The sequence below is a fragment of the Bacillus rossius genome, chromosome 2 (assembly GCF_032445375.1).
Source record: "Bacillus rossius redtenbacheri isolate Brsri chromosome 2, Brsri_v3, whole genome shotgun sequence".
NCBI lineage: Eukaryota > Metazoa > Arthropoda > Insecta > Phasmatodea > Bacillidae > Bacillus > Bacillus rossius.
In genome coordinates this window covers 59,001,824-59,013,867 of record NC_086331.1, presented here as the reverse complement: position 1 = coordinate 59,013,867, position 12,044 = coordinate 59,001,824, and the positions used below count along the sequence as shown (strand labels likewise).

At 34.7% G+C, this 12,044-nt stretch overlaps 1 protein-coding gene across 7 annotated transcripts in view; it reads right to left on the bottom strand.

The window, feature by feature from the left end:
* LOC134529311 (ephrin type-A receptor 4) overlaps nt 1–12,044 on the bottom strand; it is a 396,457-nt gene that overhangs the window by 253,542 nt on the left and 130,871 nt on the right. The gene's annotated exons all lie outside the window — the stretch shown is intronic.

Genomic DNA, 12,044 nt, shown 5'->3' with positions numbered 1-12,044 from the left:
CGCATTAGGCCCCTGCGGTGATAAATAACTCTGGTGAAGGAGCGAGTGCGCGGAGAACAGTCGGCGAGCTACCCTCAAGCCATTTACGTCGCGGCAGGCCATTGTTTGTAATCGCTCTGCAAGCGCGCGGTTAGCCAGTGGTTGAAGGGCCTCCCCCCTCGTGGTTATTGTTCAGGTAGAAGAGCAGCCCAATAAAGCCCGCGGCTGGAGGGAGGTAAGAAGCCTTCTTGGTGCGGGTGTCTTTTCTCCGACCAGCACAGCCGCTGACAAAGGACTTCAGTTCGGGAGGCACATAAGGACATCTGGGACGACTACCACGCTCGCTGCAGCGTACCGCACGACGAGGGTATTCGAGGCCTATCTGCATGGAAGCACTAATAGAAAAGAAACGAAAACCTGACATTTTGCGCAATGGTAGAGTTGACCATGCTTGATAACGTATCAAACGTTTACCGCCGTAGAACTTGTACATCACTCTGCAATCGTGCATCAAGTCCCAGAAGACGGCGTCTTACAGTGTTCCATTAAAATGCTTTCCGTTAACGCAGGTACTATCGCAAAATATCGGAAAACGTACATTATATTTAAAAAAAATATATTTTACACAAACAGCATAACAATTCAAACACACCTCGACAAAATTTTAAAAGAAATAATATTTCGTCTTGAACACACAAATAAAATACAATTTACATAAAAATTAAGCACAGTGTAAAAATTAAATTATTTTTCCTTAAGCATAGACAGTTATTAGAGCGACCCGAGCGTCGCGAGATTCCTTAAACGCGCCTTTGATGGCAAAATATTAACATGTTAAATTGTTTAACTTGTTGGGAGATTGCCTGAAAACAGATTGAGTTCATCTGAAAAAGTACGTTTGAAAAACAACGCAAGTAATGTAAAGTTTAGTCACTTTTCTCTTGTGAAGGGTTTTAAAACATACCCATCAAATCGCATTTTAAGTATTTATTCTTCAAAAATATCAATTAATATTGAACTTTTTTAGCTGATACTATACAAACTTCCAAAAAAAAATAGTTCTTTTTGAGTAACAAATCCTACCTAAAATTATATATATGTATATACACACACATATACACACACACGCACCTAAATAATTAATGTGTTCTATGGTGTTCCAGTCAACAAAAACGTAAGGAATAAAAATAGGCCTAGTATAAAAGTCATTAAATCCAGGAGGAAAATTATAAATATTTAATAAGTAGTATTTAAGTGTATATTCACCCTTATTAGTTGGCCTACACTTAAAGTATTTTATCTTTGCAAGCGAAAAGTTTTTACCTCTTAAATAAAGCATTCGGAAAATTTCACTTTTTATAAACGTTGAAAAAACTACACGCGCAAACGTATTTTCCACTAAATCTTTGTCGAGATTAATTAAATAATGAGACGCTAACAAATTGGAATTTTGCGTGATTATGTTAGACCTATCTTATAATAATATCATAAGTTGTTCTTATTTAGACCGATTGCCTATAAGTTATTATTTACAATGCATAGGGCCACGATTTTTTCGCACAAGCGAAATAACGCGAAATAAAACGATATTGAGAGTTAACACCACCGAAACGCGAAAAATAGAATACGTACCATATAAACACGAAATGCATTACAATAACATCGTTAGATGCCAAATTTTTGTTTACGACGTTTCTTGGATCAATTATCTTTGTAGGCGTTTCAAACACACTTCTCCAATATACAAATATAACAGAAGATTTTAATATTTCATAGTTTTTTCACGGATAATAATCTTCCTAGTTTTAGGTTATATCAAACATTGAAAATATTTGGTTATATACGCACGTTAGAAAAACAGTGCCGCCATTATGCGAAGATTGTGAACAGACACAGTTAGCCAACACGCAAAGCGCAAATACAATTGTATTGAGCGTAATAATTTTCCGCGTGCGTTTCATAACGTAATTTAAAAGCTGGGAAAAAATTTGTCGTTTTTTGACTAAGTAAATGTACTGCAGCACCCGAAGCTTTAAAATCTTTATGACGTGCAGCGCATCGCCATTGTAAAGAGAAAAAAATATATTAATGTTTCGTGTATTGGCACGATTGCATTAAACATTATTTTTGTAAAAAAAAAAGTGGTTTACAACGTCCGTGACTATACTTTTGCCGTGCTGAAATTTAGATTTAGAGTTATATTTTCATTACATTTTACAACATTTTACGTTCGTTAAGTTTTCGTGGATTTTTTTCTCTGTGTTCCTGTTTTAGGAAGATGTAGCAACATCGTGTAACAAACAAAAAAAATGCCTAAAAATAAACCAACAGTGGCTGCACGTGCAGCAGAATTTTCAAAAGAAGGGTTTTATGTGAGTGACGGTAAAATACTGATGTGTAAATTTTGCGACTGTCGTTTAGAGTTTGAAAGGAAAGATACACTAAACAAACACACTCAGTCCGAGAGACACAAAAATGGGAAGCAAAGGCAACAAACTTCAAAACGGCAGCTTTCAATTTATGAGGCAGAGCCAGTGCTAAAACGAGCCAAGCAACAAAAAGATGAATTTGTACTGGAAACAGTTGAAGCATTTATTGCTGCTGGAATTCCTGTTGAGAAACTGGACAGCTGCAAACTTAGGGAATGGCTAGCAAAACATGTCGGTGGTGCTGGTGATATACCTAGTGCAGACTGGGTAAGAAAAAAATATATTCCTCTTTTAAGGGAAAAGAAAGAGGCAGAGATCAGAGAAAAAGTGGCAGACCAGAAAGTTGTAATTATGGCAGATGAAACCACAGATAAAGCAAATAACTGTGTGTTCAATATTCTTTTCCAGATATTGCAACCAGGGGCAGAACATAGCATTTTACTTGGAGCATCATGTGTACTTGAAGCTGCAAATGCTGTCAGCTGCTCGAAAGCTGTGATTGACATATGCACCAAGTATGAAATCAAAGAAGAAAACATAGTTGCATATGTAACTGACGGTGCTAGATATATGACCAGATCTGCAAGCACTTTGAAAGGTATATTTGGTGAACATGTGTACCACGTGCAGTGCTGGGCACATAATATCAATCTGGTAGGGCAGATCTGGCAGAACAGTTTGGAGGATTTAAACCTGTTTGTGATCAAGGTAAAAAATGCTTTTTTGAACACACGAAAGAGACGGCATGCTTACCTCAACTTTTAGAGGGACAAGAATGGAGAAGATAATGCGAAGATGTTTCCACTGCCCATTGTGACACGATGGAACACGTGGTTTCATGCTGTTTTCTACCTGGCTGACCACCTGCATAACATTGTTAGCTTCTTCGAACAACTGAGTGAAGAAAATAATGCTGGTGTGAAATTCATAAAGGGACTGCAAGAAACTGAGATACAAGCCCTGGAAGCTCAGTGTGTGTTTGTCACTGAAAATTGTGCCTGCTTTGTTGACACAATAAACTTCTTGGAGGGATCCTCCTACCCAACTGCCCACCTCCTCTATTCAAAGCTTCAGAAGCTTCAAATTTCATTGGAAGTTCTAACAAAAGGAATTTTTCCAGAGAGTGTTGAAAAGTTACTGAGCAAAATGAAAAGTGTTCAGTCTGCAGCCTTGAAAGAACTGTTCAAACAGACATCACAGCTTAGCTTACTAAAGCTACATGATTTGGTCTCAAGTGATCCTTCTCATGCACTTTTTCGTGATATTGATGCCCTGCTCAACCCCAAAAATATTGGGAATGTGAGTATAGAAGGCAAAAACTTCTCCAAAATAGTTGATTCTCTACCGTTCCTACAAAATGTGCCAAGAACTGCAGTGGCAGCAGGTTATATGTCCCTTCAAAAGCTTGTAAACATTGAACTACAAAAACCACACACAGACAATGTAGACATAGTGAACCTCATGTGTCAACTAAAATGTGACTTTCCTGAATTTGCTGCAGCTGCACTAAAATTAATGTGGATACCAACATCAAATGTTGACACTGAAAGGTCATTTTCTAAATATTCTGTAATTGTCAGTGACCGGAGAAGATCTCTTTTGCCTGAGAATGCAGAACTTTTAACTATGGTCGCTTTCTCATGATTTGTGAATAATGATAACCAATATAAAATACTGCCACCTATATATAAATGTGCCTTTACCAAATATGAGAAGAACAATGTCAAAATTATGTCCTAAGTTATGTTTATCGTGTTTTTATACTTGCTTTTATACACAATCTACACCGTTAGTATTTATTTACTTTGAACAATGTTTTAATTAACTTTAAGCAAAAATTGTAAATATTAAAATAAGGGATTATAATTACATTTAATATCACTGTCCTTAAATCTTCGAAATAAATCATAAAGACAATACAAAAGAAATTTGAATTTTTATGACGATAAAGACGAAATCTCAAAATCTTTAGGACGAAATTTCCCAAAAAATAAAACCGTAAAATCTTGGCTCTAAGTCAATGCATCATGTATCTAGGTAAGGTAAGTTTACTACGGCTACGAATAACGAGAAACATAATCTATGCATGTTATTCACACACAACAAATAATAGAAATGCATTAAAGCAATTAGCGAATGATGAGCACGAGTAGTTGCGAAGTTCGTTCGGAAAACAATATGGGCTTATTTAAAACGTGTTAAGGTTTTGGTTGCCCATACGTAATTAGTAGCCTTTCACGTATTTGCAAGACGCTAGCTCTCGTGAACTGCTTAGTATCGTTACAATCATGTACGAAAAATCTTTACATGATTCTATATATCGGAATAGCCCGGCACGACAATCTGATAGAACTGTAAAATAAATGCTTGAAACAAAATTTACGAAGCACTACCGTTGTAAATAATAACATGAAACTGTTAGGGGTTTTATTCATAAGTATTTATATATATTTATAATACAAAATAAAATAGATTAAATTATTGAGTTATTTAAGTCGTTGAAGACTTAAAACCATGGTTTAAAAAGTAACGACTTAAATTAATACCAATACTAATATACTAACGTCCGCCCACTTTGTCTGGTTCCCGACCGGGGAAAAGTTCTTTCAGACCTCCTCCCTGGGTTCAGGCCTGGGTGCTCGTGATGTCCCTTCACCTTCATCCCGCGGAAGGGAAGGCAATGGCAATCCATCGCAGAATCATCCTGCCTCGGAAAGCATAGCGTGTGCTCACGAAACAACGAATATCATTAATCGACAAATAATATTAAATTTGACTCATACTGTGATTTAAGTAACGTCATCGATTCGCAATTTCCCCAGGCTACGTGGTACATTAGAAAAAAAAAATTACTTCATAAGGAAATATTGTTATTCTGGTGTAATTTTATGAAAAACATAAACCAGCTTTTGCATCTACTTACAATTAAAGAAATTTTTTTTTTTTTTAGCAATTTTTGACTTATTTAGCACGAAATTTGTTTCCTTGGATTAAAATTCCCCAACCCAAACGACTGAATCATGGCCCCCAGTACAATTCACACCACTCTAGCGATCCAATAGATGATTGTAGACTCTTAAGAAATACGCCATTTTCTATCTTAAGAATTATGCAACAACGTTTGTTAAAATGTTGTTTTCACGTCGGGTCTTTCATGTTTATGAATTTTTTTTATTTCCGTTAATTTGGAGGAAAAAATCGTATTTCCTAATTTTGATTTACCTTGTCACAGCACTGCTACGCTTGGAACGCTCCAGCAATCTAATCGATTATGCAAGCCTGTTTAAAGATATGTTAGTTCAAACAATATACAACTTTTGTTCAAGTGATTATTATGTCGAACCCTTTATTTTTATGTGAATCGTGTTTTTATTACCTTCACTGAGATTTAAAAAAAAACTTATTTCGTAACTAACCCGATTGATATCTTACTTTTAAAATTAAAACTTGGAACATTTTTCGACATGAATGTGTATACAAGCGTTTTTCGATTATTTTGGTGTATATACGGAAAATCTACGTTAGAAAATAAACTTTTTTAAGTTTCTTTCATCTAGGACTTAACTGCACGTTTTTGGTGATGCGCACAAGGTCTACAGCGGTAAACTTTCTTATGTTAGCAAGCATAGTCGACTCTACCACTGTGAAAAAAATCAGCGGTGGACAAATTTTTCACGGGTTGAAACCTTTATTTCCTGACCTGTGTGCTTAGAATAGTTCGCTGAATGCCGAGTGGTAGGAATGCGTTTCGAAATGTTTCCGGCCCCAAAGAGGCCCCTCCATGCTGGTCTCCGCTGAACCCACGCAGGGATACCACCCTCCCCCTTGCCAATCTTTCCACCCTTCCCAAAGCACAAAGGCACCGTTCCAACCAGAAACTCCTGGCGACAAAGAACCTGCCACACGCTGTCAACCTGCTCTAGCTGGTGCAGAGATTTGTAGTTTAACATTTCCTTGCAAAACCCACACTATTCGATGACTTTACTGGTCCGCAACAGTGTTATTTAGATGTCAACCTTGAGGTGACATCATTACACTAGTAAACTGTATTGTACAAAAATTTTATGTAAATTTATTTAATTATCATAATACAAAAAAGCACTCACATTAAAAAAAAATTACACCTCATCAAACATGTGCTGGGGGAAAATGCGTAGTTCGTTGCTGCGCTAAGAAAACAAATACTTAGAACTGTATTCGTTGCTTCCTCCTGCTTCTTTTTTCTCAGCTCCGGTGCGTGTATTTGTAATTACAAAAAGAATAACATAAAAGCTTTATTTTTCTACAGGCAAGCGCTAAAATACAAAAATAATTTTTTTCAGCGTTTTGCTGTATATTTACGGAAACGTTTGTTACCTTTATACTTCATTTATACACCACTGCGAGAAAATTACTTATTTATCTCTATTTTTTATGTATTTATTTGTAGTTGATATGGTTTATAGTTATTGCAATTTTTTTTAGTTAGTGCCAGTAACAACTATGATTATTTGAGTGCTCCCATAGCTATTCACGATAATTTTAATGAATTGTGGTAAATAAGTAGTTCGGAAACGCACCCGAAATATTTCGGGGAATAATTTCTCATGGAAATGAAGCCACTTACAGCCTGCCTCAATTCCTAAGAGTGGTATTAACCCTTAAAACTTAGTTTTATAAATGGTTCCCAACCAAATATCGAAAACTGTTTGAAATTAAATTAATATTAAAAGGTTAGAGTTCTATGCTACATATATCTTCCTCGTATTAACTAACTTTTAATAAAACCCCTCCCCTTTTCTCAAAATATAAGTTGGTGGCGCCATCTTACCGACTTTGTTTTCTTCCGAGGGCATGAATATTTGATGCCGTTTTACTTAATTTTAAGACCTGCGGGACAAAATCACCCTTGCTGATGCAAATCCTTGCTTAATACGCATCGTTTTCTGCGTACATCGCATGCGAAATTTTTTGCGGTGATTTGTAGCCCACCAGACCGTCATTTCACCAGGCAATATTAGATTTTATTTCACATGATTTTAACATCTCAACCTTATTTTGGGAGGATATATGAGAAACTGTTTTTAAACTAATTTAAAAAAAAAAGTATGTCCAACATTGGACTCGAAACACGACCACAAATAAAACTTTCAAAAGAATCGTTCATTTACACGGCAACGGTGTAATTTTTCACAAATGTTGAATTTTTAGAGTGTCAACTAACAATTGGTGTAAAACTATACGATGTTGTAATAATTTTGTACCAGGAATATTGTCTGATAGGCACACAGGAATAAAAGCAAATAAATTTATTCTTGCTAATAGTGTTTTAAAACGTATACTGTTTGTGTAAAACTAAACATCCCGTTGGTGTATTTCATTACAACATAATGCGTTATTTAACTTAATGTTAATGAAAATTTACTTGTACATTGTGGGTGTAAAACTATCAGAAGAATCGTTAATTTACTTGGCAACTGTGTATTTTTACACTGACATCGAGTTTTAGACTACCAACCTGAGTTTGGTGTAAAACTACACGATGTATTAGTAATTTTGCACAAGTAATGTGTAAAAATACACAAACTGTGTGTGTTTTAATCGAATTGCGCGACAGAAGTGTAAAAAGTCACTTATACAACAACTGTACAGTGTACAAATTAACTGAAATGCACTGTTATCTTGCGCACGTAAATTGTGTACCGCACAATTTCGCAAAAGAGGTTGAAAATAAGTAGGTATTTTTCCACGCGGTTTCTCTTTGTCATGAGTGACACGCACGACGCGACGACAGGGAAGCCAGCTAAGCCTAACGGACAAACCGGTTGCGCCTACAATTACGCCATGCAAAACAAACCAGGATTTTGCTCTCGGATAGCCTTGAATAAGAAATTTCCTGTAACTCGAGCTCCTGGCAGTTTGTAGGAAGACCGTGTCGTGAACGCTCCCAGTACTATGCTGCTTGAATAACACATCACCAATCAAACAGCGTGCAAAAGCAAACTAAAAAGTGGAAAAAAACAAGTATCAGAGATTTTGCATGTTAAATTGGTGTTATAATTCCAGATATCTATGAACTGGTTTTAGCGATCTCTTTGCGTTTAGTTAAAAAAAATAGCAGGACTTTATCTTTGGAATGAGGAAGTTAATAACGATATATTGTGTTGTTGAATCAAGTGATATTAAAAAAATATACGTTTTATAATTCAAGAGTAAAAGATTTTATCCCATATATAGATAATTTGGTATAGACAATACAATACAACATATTCAAGTTGAGATCATTCCTGCTTTGAGTCATGAACAATATATGTTTATTCACATTGACGCTACACTTTAATAAATGCTAAAATAGCATACAGGAATTGTCATATTGGTTAAGACTATTCAAATAATATGTGATAGTAGAGTTCTTCATATTTTAAATAAAATATTGCTTACATCATTAATACAAAGACTAGTGGTCCGGAGTGTACACATCTATCTAGTAATACCGATTGTGTTGACCGTGCATCATAAATTTTGTTTTCCCTGACATCTTATTCAAAATTAAGCTATAACGGAAAATACATGATGTATCACCATATAGGCAACGTTAATTTAAAGGAATTATGTTTTACAATGGTTCGTGATCTAGAGGAATTATTGATACTAATAAATGATTTTGATTAACCATTACTAATAATATGTATTACTCATTCATTAAACTCATTCTACTGTTGTCATCATAATATTACCAAAAGGTAGATTTTTAAACTTATGGCCATCACATTATAATATCGCACAACATATGCGTTATATCTGTATCATAGTTCTGTTTATATTGGCACAAGAATTTTTACGGAATTTAAAAAATGTAAAATGTAACAAAAAAATTGGTTGTCTGTAAAGTCGGTTTACGGACGATAGTTTAACGTGACAACGTCATAACAAAACATTGATGAAATGATTGATCGAGAAGAAAAGGAATATCATATTCGGCCTGAGACTGAGCCGTAATAGGTTTTTGCAACCAAACCATTTAGGCATTAAAAATATTATATTCTTTTAGGAAAAAGTTTTTTTTTTAATTTTTCAATATTTTGCATGATAAAATATACCTCTGCATACTTTTATGAAAAAAATTGAATCATTTTTATTGAATTATCACTATTTTGTATGGATACAAAGGAGTTAAATGAAATGTGCAATTGAATTAATAAATTTACATTTATTTGCATTCATTAATTCAAATATATTTATTACTTTTGAAATGTTGCGTGTGCCATATTTATTTTTACAAATACAAAAAAAAATTTCACAGCTGCCGGGTTTCGAACCGACAACCTTCAGTGTAAGAGCTAGGTACGCTAACCACACACCCACGAGGCCATACTAAGTTAATGTAGTTTCAAATGTTATATATATATATTTATAAAAACTTTGTTTACGGTAGGGGTATAATATTAACACGATTTTATAACAAATACGCATCCCAAATACACCAAACTTATTTATAATGTGTTACAATATTTTTTAAAAAACATTGTGCAAAAGATCCCCGGTGTAATTTGAATTATTATGTGTAACTGTAAAACACCATTGTTGGTCCAAAACATATTTGAATTTTCAACATTACTTTTAAATAACCGTACCGATTGTGCTGAAAATCGGTGGACGAACGTTAAATTACATAATATTAATAATTCAAACGACGAAAATATGATTGAAAAGTCCAATCGATTGTTGTTCCAATTGAGTGGAAGAGAGATGCCACGCATGCGTACAATGAGCAAACAGAACACATCCGTAGTGGGACATCCGTAGTGGGACACTTTTTCGTGCGTGCAGCCGGCGTTCATCGATTTATTAGACGTTATCACGTCAAAAAGGCTGAAGGCCTATCTAGAATAATCAAAAGATATTGTTTGTGGAGAAAAAAAACGCTTGAAACATTAGCGTTATAATTGTTTATACCAGTTTCTCGGGACATTTTATACACACAATTAAAATTTACACCTAAAAATATTTTCTGCTAGTAATAATGTTATTCTTTCTGTAATGAGACTTTGTACAAATAACTTAATATTTAACATTTTCGTTTCACAATAATTTATCTTAATAATATACTATTTATTTCCGATTGCATTACAGGTTTTCACCATCAAAATGTCACCTGTTCACGTTTATATTACACTAGCAGAACCCGGCAGACGTTTTCCTACCAGTGTGTTTATATATATATATATATATATATATATATATATATATATATGTGTGTGTGTGTGTGTGTGTGTGTGTGTGTGTGTGTGTGTATAGAGGAATATTTGTACCTATGTAATCTAGAATCTATAAAGCGTTTTTATTAATAATTTAGTGAATAAACAATATTTTTGACTATTCCAATCGCTATATAATCGAACCAACTTAAAATATTTCAAACTGATACTAATATCCACGCTAGTGGATAAATAATATTTTTGTAAAATATTCTCCGTGTTTAAATATCTATGTATACCAATTTTCATGGCGATCGGTTGAACGGTATAGAATTTGATGTGCAACAGCGTTATCTAATGGAGAGTTATTGCACAATTGATAGCATAAACACCTTTCACATGAAAAAAACATTTAAGAGGTGCCAACTTTCATGGTTATCGGTCAAACGGTGTCGGCGTTTATCAACTTCATATATACCAATATCCATTTGTGTGTATGTGTGTATATATATACACACACACAGATGCATGCAAATTATGTCATTGATATAATTTAAGTTTGAATATGCTGTTACTTACATTTTTGTTGTGATTTTTATGTTGTAATAATTACAACATAAAAATCACAACAAATTATTTTTCCCTGTATTTTAAGGCCAAAATTTAAAAAAAATAAATTTTTACAATTATTGAACACTGTCGAGAAGACTAAAATTTGCAAGGGATATCCCAAGTAAATAGAAACGAACGGAATACAAGAAAAAAAGAGGGAAAAAAGGGTTTCACGTGCACAGATGCTTAACGCCACGAGAAGGACCTTACCGCTGAGTAATGCTTGCGGCTGGCACGAAATACTGCTCCTGGCCACACAATATGAGCGGGTCGTCTTAGCAGACACACTTCGCGTGAAGCAGACACAAGTAGAACTAAATTTAGCAACAGAAAGATGGAATGGATGTGTCAGCCTGATAGTTGCACCCGTGTAGTGCAGTAGTTGCATCTTTTGCAACCATTTACCATTATCTTCATCAACTTATGGTTTACGACGTGTCAAAAGCGAAGTAATTTAAGACTACAAATAATTTATATATGTTGAAAGGAATTGGCCATGACGTAGAGAAAACAAAATTATCCCCACACATGCTCGCAGAATTTTGGAAAAACATGAAAAACATAAATAATGATGGCAGGGCAAGGTATCTAAAGTAGGACCTTCGGAATGCGAGTCAGGTGCCTTACCACTGCGCCAATTTGCTCCCCGAAATAAAATATGAAGAAAATCTCCCTGCAAAGCAAATGCCTAACTCCAGCATGAATCCATAACATCTGCATCTTACACCATCACATGAAAAACGCATTTTGATTTGTATGTAATTACTCAATCCCTATATTGCATAGGTAAATTAAAATCTATAACAGTGCCAATGCCTGTACGAGATTATATTCAATTAAATGGCAA